Consider the following 14,593-nt stretch of genomic DNA (forward strand, 5'->3'; position numbering starts at 1 on the left):
TATTACAAGCCACAAAATTGGGACTACTGAAATGTTTTCAGCTTTAGAGCTGCTATTCTGGCATAATCTATAAATTAAACACAAGGCTTTTCACCTGCATGTAGCAGGTTCTGGAGATACTGGTTAGCTGTCCATGGGGACCTCTTTACAAGCTGTGTCCTGTTGGGACAGGTGAATCTCTCAGTGATGCCTCATTGAAAAGATGTATGACAGTAATTGGTTACTGCCTCGTGGAAGTGGGCATCAGTATGGGAGAATGTGCAGATTACTGCATCATGTCTCAACTGGGTGGTCTGTCACTCTGAGTCTGTCTTTGTTGCCTGGGCAACCTCTCCCAGAATGTGAGAAACTCACTTTCCCTTTTTTCGTGTAGATCTGTGGGAAGAACTAAAAGTTGTAGCTATGGGTTGCCTGTTATCCGCTACCACCTATAGTGGAGAGACAGAAGCCATATTTGGGGAAAGCACTCCATTGTGCCCAAGGTGCAGAAAGACTCAGAATCACCCAGCATCTCTCAGGTAGCTTTGAAATCAGATGAGTGGAAGACCACCTTCAAGAATCCCAGCAGCTTTCTGTACTCAGTTTTTCTGTAAGATAAATACTCCATAGTAATTCTCTTTATTTTTCCTGTTAGGGTTGGAGGATATTTTGAGAAGGCAGTGCTGTGGAGTGATTGTGAACTTGGGTTTGGGCATCAGTCTTGGGTTCAAAGCTTAGCTTCACCATTGGCTCAGTGTATATCTTTGGGCAAGTTATTTAGCCCCTCTTAATCTGTTTCCTCATCTTTGAAATGGAAATACTCAAATATATATTTTGTATATAATTGATTTCCATTCATTTATTCAGGGTCTACTCATATGACAGGCAATTAGTTCAATGGTTAGGGAAACAACTTTAATAAGAAGGCATGTAGCCTGCCAGCCTTCACAAAGGTTAAATCTACTAGAAAGGTACATATCTAACTAGTTGCTACAGGTATCGAGTTACAAAAGAGGAAATAGAATGAATCATGGAAGCAACAACAGAGAACCCGGCCTAGATGGAACTGGAGACAAGTCTCCCACAAAAAAAAATCTTAAAATTTTGAGGGAAAGTTCCAATTAACCAGGTGAAGAGTAGAAGAAATGTGTTCTCAAGGGAATGTATTTAAAAGCCTGTAGGCAAGAGAGAGCACAAAACATAAGAAGAACCGAAAGCATTCGAGTACAGATAAAACCAAAACATTCAAGGGAGGTGCAGAGTGCGCAAGGTGAGGTTGAGACATGCAAAGGTTGATGGCGTCTTAGAGGGTCTCATAAACTCTGTCATTTGGACTTTATCCTAAAGGCAATGGGGAGTCCTTGAAGCGTCTCTGTGGGAGTGACATGGGAAAGAGTTGTAAGGATTGAATAAAATAATGTGTACAAAGGCTTAGCATAGTGTTAGTACCTCATCGCCACTCCGTAAATGGTATGTGCTGTTGTTATCATCTGTGAGTTCTTCATTACTTTTGGCATTACCAACTTGAGTTAAAAGGGCAAAGTCTCGCTGTGCTCTATGGGAAGAGACTTAGGTTAGTTTGTTATGGAGCAAACACGTTAATTCTGAAAGGTTTGTAGAACCATTCTCAACACCATGGAGAAAGAGGTGGGAAGCCCAAAGGCAAATTTCACTTCATGTATATTCTTCCTCCTCTTTCTCCACGCCTCTGCCTACCACCTCCTCAGTGAATTCACATGCAGTGAAGTCATCCTACTTTCTGGCAGCTCTGTCAATTTCATAATGGTTTCTTTGCCGGGACCTAAATACAAAAATGCAGGTGGGCCAGATTATATGTTTTTGAGAAAAGGCAGTGGGGTGGGGAAGCTCACAGTTTGAGAGCCCCTATGAAAAGCACAGGTAGGTTGCAAAGCGACACGGATCCATACGTGCTTGAGATGATTAACTTTTGTTTTGGCTGAGGGAGATGTCAGATTGCCTGGCTCTTTACTATTAAATAAATACTTTACGTCCTCGGGTAGCAAATATAATGTCAGGGCTCAGTAAAAGCTGAGGAAAGAAGAACTTAACATTCCTCCATTCATTAGACTGTTCACGTTCCTTGTCCTCTGGTGTGGCTACATCTAGGGTATACAGTAAGATTGGGCTGAAGGACTAAATGGTCAAAGTTGGCAGTCACTGTGGTGTTAGAATATGGACCAGCATCCAGGAGACAGATCATTTATTTGTAGCCCTTTTTGTTCATAAGAGAATGTGAAGAGACCAAATCACTTAGGTTCTGAAAGTAACTCTGCCATTAACAGCATGTCCTTGGGAATAACTTTGAGCCTGTCTATAAATAAGGATTCTTATCTATAAATTGTATTTCTTAATTGCACACAGAATAATTGATGGACACTAGTGAGCGGTGATACTTGTTTTCTTGGCTCTGAGAAATGTCGTACAAGGAATGACCCCACCTGAGGCACCTACAGGCACTTGGTGAGAAAAACACCAACACAGGTAATGACAGCCAGGAGAGCATACGCCTCAAAGAATAGCACCAGAATAAACAACACAGTTACTCTGAAAAATGAAGAAAACCAATATAGTTGAGCTCTGGGACATAGGCTTGTCATTAGACAAATCTGGCTTAGAATCCTGGCTCTATCACTTATTAGCTGTGTGCATTGATTCATTTAATCCACATATCTTAGATGCCAGTCATATGCGCCATATTATGTTTGGTTATGGGGTTACAACAGCAACCAGGACATAGAAGGATGCAGAGGAATAACTTTTTTTCTCTGTCACTCTCTACTGAGTATGCATACTTATAATCATTTGATTAACTATGTATATGATGAGATCATACTATATCCTCAGAGAGATAGAATGTTCTCTGAGTGGTGAAAAAAAAAGTAACATCTGGTTAGAATTTCCTTTTTTATTCTTCTGGGTTGGAAAGAATTTAAATAACTAAAATACCATTTTAAAATATTAACACTTTGCCTCTTTTTGTTGTGGATTATGTGGTGTTTATAACAAATATTTGAATACTAACTATGGGACAGATGCTGTATAAACCACTTCAAAGTGAATAAAATTATTGATTTCCTTTAGAGATGTTATACTAATGCACTGTCTTCAAGGAGCTTTCAGTGGAAGTCGTAGCTGGCCCCAAAGTGAAAGTCGTGTGTTTTACAAGACCAGTTTCTATAAACGACTCCTCTATCATCCCTGGAAAGACAAGAAGCTTTTAGGGTAATAAGGTCTAAGTTTTCTTAAGATGGTTGGCTTTCAAAAAAGGCATGAGGAAAGAAAGAGGCAGTGGAAGTGTGGAGATGGAGGTTTCCTTTGTTTTTGTTAATGATTTTTAAACATCAGCAAAGAGGAAGCAAGCACAAGAATTGGGGTAGAGGGGACGGAGTTAATAGAAGTTAACTTTTGGTACAGTGGCTCAGAATATATAATAATATATGAACCAAACAAAATCATATCCTGTCAGGGAACAAAGGGCAGTTAATCCATTGTTAGAGCAGATTCCTTCTCTAAGCACCTGGATGCAACAGCTAAACTCAGGTAAAGGTACAGCAGCTTGATGATATAGCCTTAATGTCTAGGGTGCTGACATTTCACAGAGAGGAAACTTATGAAGAAGTCCTAACAGTGGAGGCAGTATGTGCTGTGGGGGGGGGTGGGGGGGGAGGGGAAGAGGGAGGTGCGTAGGGAGGATAAATTCTTTTGATTGATGGGATGGGAGAGGGAAAAGGTACATGAATGAGAGAGAGCTAGATTTGCAAAGGGCTGTGGGAAGAATGTTTTCAGTTGAATGCCAGGATAAGCAATTTGGAATTTATTCCGAGCCCAAGGGAAGATATTGGAGGATTTTAAGCAGAAGAATGGCATGATCTAATTCAAAACTGTTAAAAATGTTATTCTCTAGCTACTTGTGCAGTATAGATTTCAAGGGACAAAAGTGGAAGCAGGAGGCCCAATGAGAAGGGGATGGTGATGGTGCCTTAGACATAAAGGGGTAGCGGTGAAGATAGACAAGGGCATATTTGAGAGCTATGTAGAAAGTACATTTGCTGGATTTGCTGATAAAATAGATTTGGAGGAAAAGTAAAATGGAAAGAGAAAAATAATACCTTGGCTTTTAGCTCCAGAATGCATGCATTTTGACTGGGACATCTGAATGAGAATGGCTTTTGTGGAAGCAAATGTCAATTCTGATGCAGAGAGTGGTGGGCTAGCCAGGGAGATACTTTTGAGCTAAAGGGTGACTTGAAGACCCTTTACCCCAAATTGTACCACACAAGATGGGCCAAGTCCTCATAGGGCTTTTTGGATCTCCCATTTCACTACCAAATCTGCTTCCTGCATCATCATGTAGCCAAAGAAGATGACTTTGTTGTAAAACCCCTTCCTATGATATTTATTCATCAGCGTATGACTTTTATTCTTTCCCAGTGTCCTCATCCACTGATGTTTCATACTTCACTTAGGGCCAACCTGGTCAACAATATATTTTTGCAACAGCAACAGCTTCATTACTTCCTGTGGATATCTAATTAGTTACCACATTTGGAGGACTTTGTTAAGCAGTTTGTGCCATGAAATCAAATTTGGAGATAGTTGTGAACACACCCTGAAAATGGAAGTCACCAGAGATAAGAAATGTGCCCATGAAAACACACAGACCATTAGCTTTTGGGTGTGACCTTTGTATAAGTTGTAACAAGGCACCAGGATGCAGTCCAGTGGTATAGTTGTGTAAACAGCTACCAACCTAACCATTGCTCCCCAATAGCCCCCATGGATGGTCTATGAACTCAAGTTACACAAGCTTGACATATGAAAACCACGTGACTTTTTTTTGCATTTCATCTAGCTTTTTTGCTCATGATAGAAGGCCCTCTTTAGGGGAAAGAGAAACTATACTTCAACAAATCTTTAAAAGTATTGTAACATCCAAAATGTCAATATTGATTTGAAATGATTGCATCATTTTCTGGAATAATGATTTGTGTGAGGAATGTCATGAATTATAATTAATTTACATATGCATTAAAGTCCACTTTCAAAGAAACCCTCTTTTCTCTTTCAAACATTAGAAATTAAATATTTATACTTGTTGTGATTTCATATATACATAGCTAATATTGTCTCTCAAAGCCACCTGCTCTCCACCATATGTCATTTTCTCTGCTGATTCTTTGTAACCCATAGATTTGGAATTGGGTTAGCCCCAGCTGAAAATCCTACCAAAGACCACATAAGTGGCAAGTGCAGGGCATTAACTAACTCCATTTCAGTAGAACACAGGAGGTAAATTGGGATTAAATAGTCCCATTGCTTTTAAGGATATCTGCTTATAGTTTAAATTCATTAAGGAATTGAGGGTTTAGCTTTTAGTCCTTAAATTACTGAGTGGTAACCAAAATATATTTATTGTATTTATTTGAGATTATGGTCAAATTCCTCAAATTCTCCATGTCTCAATTCAGTTTCATCTCTTAAAAATAGAGATAATCATATAAGTCAAGAACCATGTCTTATAGGGTCCTTATGGATAATGGTAATTGGGAGATTGGGGGGCTGAGGGAGTTGTTTCAATGTGACAAATTTAGAAAAATCATTGAAAATCAGGAAATAAAAAAGGAGGCCTAGTATGCAAAGAGAATTTTTGTCTTCCTGGAAATCCATATTGGCCTCTATTTCTCTCTATTCTTACCAAGCAGAGAATGTCCTTGAGTATTTCTGCCTTGGGTAGGACTGGTTTGAAAGTTTGGTTTAAAATGACCAGTCACAGTAGTAATGGGAGATAATAGTAAGCCTCAGGGATCCTCCCTGCCTTTCTTGAACACAGGGCCTATTCCTCCAGGCCAGTTACATGTGAAGAAAACCTTTTCCAAAACTCTACTTCTTTCTCTCTGCATTCTCCCATCAGCCTAAGTGATGATAACAAGAACAAGTATTTGTTTAGCCTGGTTTTTGTGTTAAGTACTTGTCTGTATTTGTGCTTCTCAGCTCATAGCAAATGACTCTTCTAGCGAAATATAAACTCAAGCTTACCTCCAAAACAGGCTACCCTCATGAATAGACAGTCTCTACACAACAACTACACTTCAAGAATGGCTGAAATGAAGCATTAGGTAGGGATTTGCCTACTGGACTGAACACATGATATTTTCAACAACATTTCCTGCATGTTAATTGAAAGTTCCTTAGGCACAGATAGGATTTTAACATAACAGTATGCAGTCCCTCAAAGAGCATGGGACTCATCTCTTTTCCTATGATATTTCCATGCCAAGGTAATACCTAGCACATATCAGTGACTTACTAAGTGTTTGTTATGAATGAGAATGAATAAGTGAATAAATGAAGGAACAAGTGAATATTGAAAGAACAGAAAAGATTATGGACTAGGTCCCCTTTTTGCAAAAATGCAGAATGCCTCAGCATCCTTCCTCTCTTCTTGCTCTTAGTCAGTGAGAATACTGGTTTTCTCCCCTCTACTCTTCATTTTATAGCTCCTACTCATTCTTCAGGTGTTAGAGCTCAGAGTCACCTCATGTAGGAAGTGACCACTGGTTCCTCAAATGAGAAGACCATTCTCCTTAGGCTATCTTATCCCTCTCCTAGGGAACTGAAGTTATGTATACTTAAATTGGAGCTTTGTGCAATGATTTGCCTCCCACCACACTATGCTGATAACAGCCTAAGTGCAGAGAGTGTGCCTGTATTCACTGTGTATACCCAGCCGAATTTAGTGTGCTACCTGTTCTAGATGCTCAACAAACAGTGGTGAGCTAATGAACATGCAAAGAAGATGACTGTTTATGGAAGAAAATAGGAACTAAGTGTGGCCATATAGAAAGAGGAATCATTTGGGCTCACTACTTGGAAAATAAGCAATAAGAACTTGCGATTTTGTAACTTACCGTAAGAAATAGGTATATTTGGTCTTTATCCCTACTTTTGGCACTGAGTTCCCAAAACCCTGGGGATTTCCTAAACAGTGAGAGCCATAAGTGTCTTTTGTTATATAATGAGGTGACTTTTAGAAATCACTAGAGGATGGGGGCTGGTTGCCATCGAAGCCAAGCATGTGACCAGTGGTTGGAACTTTTAGTCCCAGCTCAACCTCCAGGGAGGGGGAGAGGGACTGAAGATTTATTTCAATTGCCAGCAGTCAATTATTTAATCAATGATGCCTATGTAATTAAGCTTCCATAAAAAATCCAAAAGACAGGGTTTGGGGAGCTTCCTGGTTAGTGAATACATGGAGATTTGCAGAAAGCGTTACCCTCAGAGAGTTCATGGGGGCTCTGCACCCTTTTCCCATACCTTCTTTCATCTGGCTATTCCTAAATTATATCCCTTCATAATAAACTGGTAATCTACTAAAGAAAATGTTTCTTGGAGTTCTTTGAGCTGCTATAGCAAATTAATCAAATGTAAGGAGGGAACCTCAAATGTATATGGTAGATAGTGTCAGAATTGAGTTGAATTTAACATAACCAGCTGGTGTCCAAGCATTGGTTTGTATGGAGAAACCAGTCCCCTACATCAGAATTGGTCCCAGAACCTTTTAGAACTATTAATACAAAAGGCTGAGGATAACCTTATCAAAGATGGAGCAGGGACAATATTACTTTTATACCAATCACTAAACAATTATTTATGGTACACCCATTGATTCAAAGTTACTGTGCTGAGGGCAAATTGCCAATCAAAGCAGAAAGAATTCCTGCCCTCTTGGAATTTAACATCTAGTGGGAGAGATGGTAATCAGATAAACATAAATAGATGCATAAGGACCAACTGTGATTTATTTTTTAAACCAAGAAAATGTCTGACAGATCTGCATGAAGTCCTAAGGAAATGATGGAGTGTAATATTAAGTATGAAGGGGTTAACTGTGTGGAAAAGGACACTAAAGCATTTTAGACTAGGAACAGCCTAAACAAAGGACCTGTAGCAGACAGAGGGAGATATGACATGGTGCATTCACGAACCCAAAAGACCAGTGTGATTGGTGTGCAGGGATTTGCAGAAAGAGTATTAGGAGATATGCCTGGATAGATATGCAGAGGCCTGTCCATTCTGGGTTTTAGGGACATGTTAATGATTTTCTACTTTATTCTAAAAAGAGCCTAAGAAACCACTGAAAGGCTAGGTATAGCACAATCAAATCGCATAATACGACATAACTGTTTTAGACTGTTTCAGCTGCCATAATAAAATACCATAGACTGGGTGGCTTAAACAATAGAAATTTATTTCTCACAGTTCTGGGGACTAAAAGTCCTCAAGGTAAGGGTGCTGTAATGATCACGTTTTGGTGAGAGCCCTCTTCCTGTTTTGCATACAGCTACCTTCTTGCTATGTCCTCAAATGGTAGAAAATAGAGCAAGCTCTCCTCGTCTTTTTTTTTTCCCATGACTTATTTTTATCTCATGAATATGAAATATAATGAAAATATTTATTATATTTCATGAATCTGAACCTTGTGGACATGTCTTGTCTCTTGTATCAAAGAGTACAAGACATTTACAGACAGAAGCTAAAAATCAATAGAGATATGTTTGTTGAAACATTCATTTGGCTAATAATTTTTAAATTCTATCAGAGTCTGGATTATGGGGCTATTATTGAATTGTCTACTTCTGTATAATAAACTCATTGTAGACTATGAAATTGTCATACTTTAGATTTTCAGGTTTCCATAGATCTCCATCCTCATTGTTCTTTTTTATTTATTTATTTAAGTCCAAGTTAGTTAACATATAGTGTAATAATGATTTCAGGAATAGAATTTAGTGATTCATCACTTACATATGACACCCAGCGCTCATCCCAACAATTGCTCTCCTTAATGCCCATCACCCATTTAGCCCATGCCTCTACCCACCACCCCACCAGAACCCTCAGTTTGTTCTCTGTATTTAAGAGTCTCTCATGGTTTGTCTCCCTGTCCATTTTTATCTTATTTTTGCTCCCCTTCCCTTATGTTCATCTGTTTTGTTTCTTAAATTCCACATAGGAATGAACGCATATGATATTTGTCTTTGTCTGACTAATTTCGCTTAGCATAATACCCTCTAGTTCCATCCACGTAGTTGCAAATGGCAAGATTTCATTCTTTTTGATTGCTGAGTAATATTCCATTGTGTATATACATACCACATCTTCTTTATCCATTCATCAGCCAATGGGCATTTGGACTCTTTCTATTCTTTGGCTGTTGTGCTGCTATAAACACTGGGGTACATATGCCCCTTTGAATCAACAATTGTAATTGTTGGGTCATAGGGTAGTTCTGTTTTTAATTTTTTGAGGAATCTCCATCCTGTTTTCCTGAGTGGCTACACCAGTTTGCATTCCCACCAGCAGTGCAAAAGGGCCCCTCTTTCTCCGCGTAAGTTCTCATCTTATGATACTGAAAGCATCATGAGGACCTCATTCTCATGACCTCATCTAATCCTGATCAGCTCTCCAAAGTCTCACCTCCAAATACCATTGCATTGGGAACTTGGGCTTCAACATATGAATGGGGGCAGGGGACAATTCAGTCCATCACAATAACATACTATTCATAGTAACATCATTGAACATTTCTAGACACTTACTATGTGCCAGACAACTTGTTAAGGGCTTGGTGTGAATTATTTCATTTCATCCCCACTACACCACCATGAGGAAGGTTGCTAGTATCAGCACATTTTGTCAGATATAAAGCAAGGGATGCTCTGAGATCAAAGCCAGGAGTGGAAGGAAGAAAGCTGCGAGCCTATGGCACAGAAGTTAAGGAAGGAGATACTCACTCACAGGTGGTGCCACAGCCCTGAGAGTGAACACCATACGTTTTGCGTGCTAGGCACCTCGCTTGTCTCAAATCTGGGTTAAGTAAACCATCCCACGTTACTTAGAAGTTCATGAATAATCAAAGCAGGTTTCGAACTAAGGGATGAAGAGCTCTTTAAAATGTTTTCTTTTTCTAAAATTTTCTGGATTTCCAAATGAACACGCTGCTGCCTGTCTCATTGTTGGCCTCCCATAAAAATGAAATTCTTTGCAGTGAAAGATTAAATTTCACATTAGGCTTCAAAGTGTAACCAGCTAGACTCAGCTGAAATGAATTCAGAGAATGAAAACTGATAAAATATAGTATTCACCGCATGGAATGGACTATCTCAATATTATTCAGGAGATGAAAAAGAATGAGTCAAATATTTAAAAAGTAAACAGGTTTTCTCGTTAATTCTAAGCCAACAAAATGAAAATTAAATCTTCTAGCTGCAATTAGATAAATGGATGTCAATCAGATATGAAACTGCTAAAGAAATTAGCCATAGGGAAGTCCTTAATCTGTTTGGGCTTTTTTGTGGGGTGGTATAAATGCAATCTGTTATCAGCACAGGTATGATTGAATTATTAATAATATTGTGCAAGGCCACCTAGAAACCAGAGCTTGGGGACTCTTAAATCTATTCTAATTGAAACAGAGAATCAGCAGACTGGAAAAGACCCTGACTCTTCTCGAGATATGTCACAGTATGTGACACAGAGGACACGTGGGGTTTGCCACACAGTGGCAGCTGCAAGCTGACCTTTTGGCAAATTTAATCTGCAAATGGGTTCCTTTTTAAGATAGTTATTGCCTTCTGTTATTAAGGAGGAGTCCTTCCATATTTTGGAAAGGCTAGTTAAAAATATTTCATGTGAGGGTATTATGCAGATTGTCTAACTAACAGGAAGATTATGGATGCAAATAAATCAGGTTTTTAAATAAAAGGTTTTACTGACCTCTTAAGAGGATAGTAATACATGTGTAATTGTGAGGAAAATGGTCCCGGACCATCAGGATAAGAAAAGGGTCACACTGTCATTCCTGGAAGTATATGGAGGTTAGAATAAAAATCCAGGAACATCCAAGAAGCTAATGAACTGAATTCAAGAGCTGCTTGACTTAATACTAAGTTACTCCCTCTTCCTCAGGTTTTAATGGGAGTGGGATATCATACTCTAGGAGGATGGATGAGGTCCTCTTGGGACCCCAAGTAAGTCACTTAATCTCTCAGTGTAAATTTCAATTGCGGGAATAGTTGGTGGTTAGAAACAGCTGGGGTCACTGACCCTGATTCTTTCTGTGACCTCCCTCTGCCCTCTGTCACCCCCAAGGGAACTCCTGTCCCACTATTACTTCTCCATGGACCATCTGCCTTTCCTTGGGTGACTGTCTCCAGGAGCTGTACTGAAGGATCATAAAGCAGACCTAGGAGGTCACAAGCATGACTTTTATGTTGAGGGGAGCAGGGAATTAAATCCTAAATCTGGTATCTACTAGTATTTGCCCTTGGGCAAATTCTTCCATACTCAGGTTATCAGCTTCTTCAACTACAATGTGGAGACAGTAATGTGAACCTTGAAGAGCAGAGATCTCTAAACTTGCTCACTTCCCAGACCCCTTATTGTCTCAGGCATTGCTTCCTAGACAAAAGAGGTATCTAATAGTTTCTTTATTAAGTAGTTCCAAATAACTTAATACAAATTGTCATCCAAATAATTTAGTAGAATTTTGGAAAAATATATATTGAGAAAAAAAATTTAATTTTTCAGTAATAAGAGGTACCCGTTGAGCACTTAATAATTTCTTGAAACTTGGAACCAGATTTGCTCCTCCATATTAATTTTTGAGCCATAATTAGTTCAAAATAGCAATCACTGAAAACTAAGCTTTTCCAAAATATGACCTGTAACACAATCTAATGTTGAAACTGTGATCTACTTCACGCTAACAGTTTGCATGGCATCTGGCAGGTGTGTTTCCTTCAAATATTTAAAATCTGCCACAGCACCCCTGTGAGTTTGCTGTGGTGCCCAAGGTACCTTATGTCACTTTGGGTACCATGGCTTTAGGGATCCTATCATTTGATTTTAAAAGACAAAATGTGGGAATGTATAAAAAGTATTTGACTTCAGGGCATATTCATGGCTTAAAATATATAGTCACAATAGCCCACCAACTCACTGGTGCAAAAATGCAGCTTTATTGGTTTTAACTTCTACTTTTGCTGACATCAGAAGATGTACTCACCAATTCATGGTAATCCAATGACTTTAATATTTAAATGTATAATTAAAGATCTAAACATTCAATTTCACACACACGCAACCATCGTGTACCTTCCCCTTTCCCTATCAGAATGGCATCCCTGTTCTGTCCTCATGGGCATCAGCTAAGGCACATTTTACTTTTTCTGGTATTCCATATGGACCTCTATCCCTGTGGTGCTGCCTTCCAGCTGTAACTCATCTTGTCCTCACCCCAGATGGTACTTATCTTATCCCCATAAGGCATAAAGACATCAAGTCCTTCCCCAGTGTTACTCATTGTATCCTCTACTCCAGGGGTAAACTCATTTTATACCCCCCACCCCGCAAGAGTAATTCATTTCTACCCTCTCCAGAGGTAATTCATCTTGACCTGTCTTCCTGATGGTGTTGTTTGATGTATATTGTCTTTTTATTTTAATCTGTTGAATAGGGTATAATTGACATATTAAAACATTTGCTAGTTAAATGTACAGTTCAATAAGTTTCAACAAGGGCATACAGTCTAATAACCATTACCACCATTGTTATATAAAATACTGCTATCCATTGGAAATATAATATAACCCACATAATTTAATTTAAAATTTTCCAGTGGCCACATTAAAAAAAATAGAAGAAATGGGTGAATTAATTTTTTAATAATATGTTTTATTTAACTTAATATATCCAAATATAATTATTTTGACATGTAATCAATATAAAAACATATCAACAAGGTGTTTTACATCTTTTTTCACATTAATTCTTTGAAATTTATTGTGTATTTTACCCTTACAGGGTATCACAATTCAGACACAAAATTTTCATCAAAAACATGTGATTTGTATTTAGATTTTATATAATTCACAGTTGAAGAAACAGATGAAATGGCCTAATTTGCTCCAAACATACTTAAAAGTTTTCCATTGTAATTTTTTTTTAATGTTTATTTATTTTTGAGAGAGAGAGAGACAGAGTGTGAGCAGGGGAGGGTCAGAGAGAGAGGGAGACACAAAATCTGAAGCAGGCTCCAGGCTCTGAACTGTCAGCACAGAGCCCGACATGGGGCTCAAACTCACGAACCGTGAAATCATGACCTGAGCCGAAGTTGGATGCTTAACCTACTGAGCTACCCAGGTGCCCCTCCATTGTAATTTTTAATTGTATTTATATATAAGTTTTATATAATGAAAAATCCAATCCTTCAGTCCTAAGAACCATATGTCAAGTGCTCAATAGTCCTCTGTGGCTAGGGACTACCATATTGGATGGCACAGAAGATATTTCCATTACCTCAAAAAGTTCTGCTTTTTTGAATCAACTCCCTCTTCCCACAGTCTGACACTAGGAACTGATGATCTGTCATTTGTCACTATGGTTTTGTCTTTGTAGAATATCATATTAATGGAATCATGCAGCATGTAGCCTTTTGTTTCTGGATTCTTTCACTTACCACAAGATTTTGAGATGTATCTGGATTACATTGATCAGTGGTTAGTTCCTTTTAGTTCTTGAATAGTAAGGTATTACATTGTGTGGAAGCACTACGATGTTCACCAGTTGGTAGACATTTGGATTGTTCCAATTTTTGGCTATTATGAATAAAAGCTGTTATGAACATTCAAATACAAATATTTGTGTGGACATATGTTTTTATTTCCCCTGAATAAATGTCTATGAATGGACTGAATGGTGTGTGTTTATAGGAAACTACCAAATATTTTCCAGAGTGCAATTTTGCACTCCCACCATGACCTTGTGAGATTGCCGGTTTCTACATATCCTCACCAACACTTGATACAGTTAGTCTTAGCAATTTTAGTAGGTATGCAGCACTTTTCATTGTGGCTTTAATTTGCATTTCCCTAATGACTAATAATATTGAACATATTTTCATGTCCTTGTTTGCCATTTGTACATTTACTTCGGTTAAGTATCTTCACCTGTTTTGCTCCCATTTTTACCAGGCTGTCTTTTTATCACGGGGTTGTAGGAGTTGTTTAAAATAGGCTGGATATAAGTTCTTTATCAAATATGTTTAGTTTATACTTTCTCTTAGTCCTGGCTTGGGTGTGACTTTTTTCTGTTTCCTGCTGTTGATGTTATTATCTGCTATTGTTGAACGTGGTCCTGCAGTGACCTCCAGTCCAATGTCCACACATTCATTTGGCTCCTGGCAACTTTGGGTCTACCAGCATGTTCTTGACTGTTGCTGCTTTTCTCTCGAACTGTAGGGGTCATAGGAACTTCTAGCATTCTCTTTCTCCTGATGCTGGGATTATGGAATTCCAAGAAGATGTACTCAGCAGTCTACATGAACAATTGTCACAACTGTCACTCAGGCCCCGCATTGGTTAGACAGGAGGATTCTCCATCTCTAAGAAGTTTATAACCTCTGGACTATACTTTAGATCTTGAGGTACTGGTACCCCCCCCCCCCACCAACCCGTGCTGTCTGTGAGATTTCCCATATCTATCTGTAATTTCTATCACTCATCTCCCCATCTCAGGACTGAGTTTAATGAGC

The 14,593-nt window shown here is 38.7% G+C and overlaps 1 protein-coding gene across 9 annotated transcripts in view; it reads left to right on the forward strand.

Moving 5' to 3' along the window:
* PPP2R2B (protein phosphatase 2 regulatory subunit Bbeta) overlaps nt 1-14,593 on the forward strand; it is a 465,243-nt gene that overhangs the window by 154,918 nt on the left and 295,732 nt on the right. For 3 of the 9 annotated variants that reach the window (XM_060635813.3, XM_060635817.3, XM_060635814.3), the window contains exon 2: nt 2,362-2,481. The exons of the other annotated variants lie outside the window; for them this stretch is intronic. The gene's annotated coding sequence lies outside the window, so the exon portion shown is untranslated. The remainder of the gene's footprint in view (nt 1-2,361; nt 2,482-14,593) is intronic. 9 annotated transcript variants of the gene reach the window in all.

Source organism: Panthera onca, chromosome A1, assembly GCF_046562875.1.
Source record: "Panthera onca isolate mPanOnc1 chromosome A1, mPanOnc1 haplotype 2, whole genome shotgun sequence".
Classification (NCBI taxonomy): domain Eukaryota; kingdom Metazoa; phylum Chordata; class Mammalia; order Carnivora; family Felidae; genus Panthera; species Panthera onca.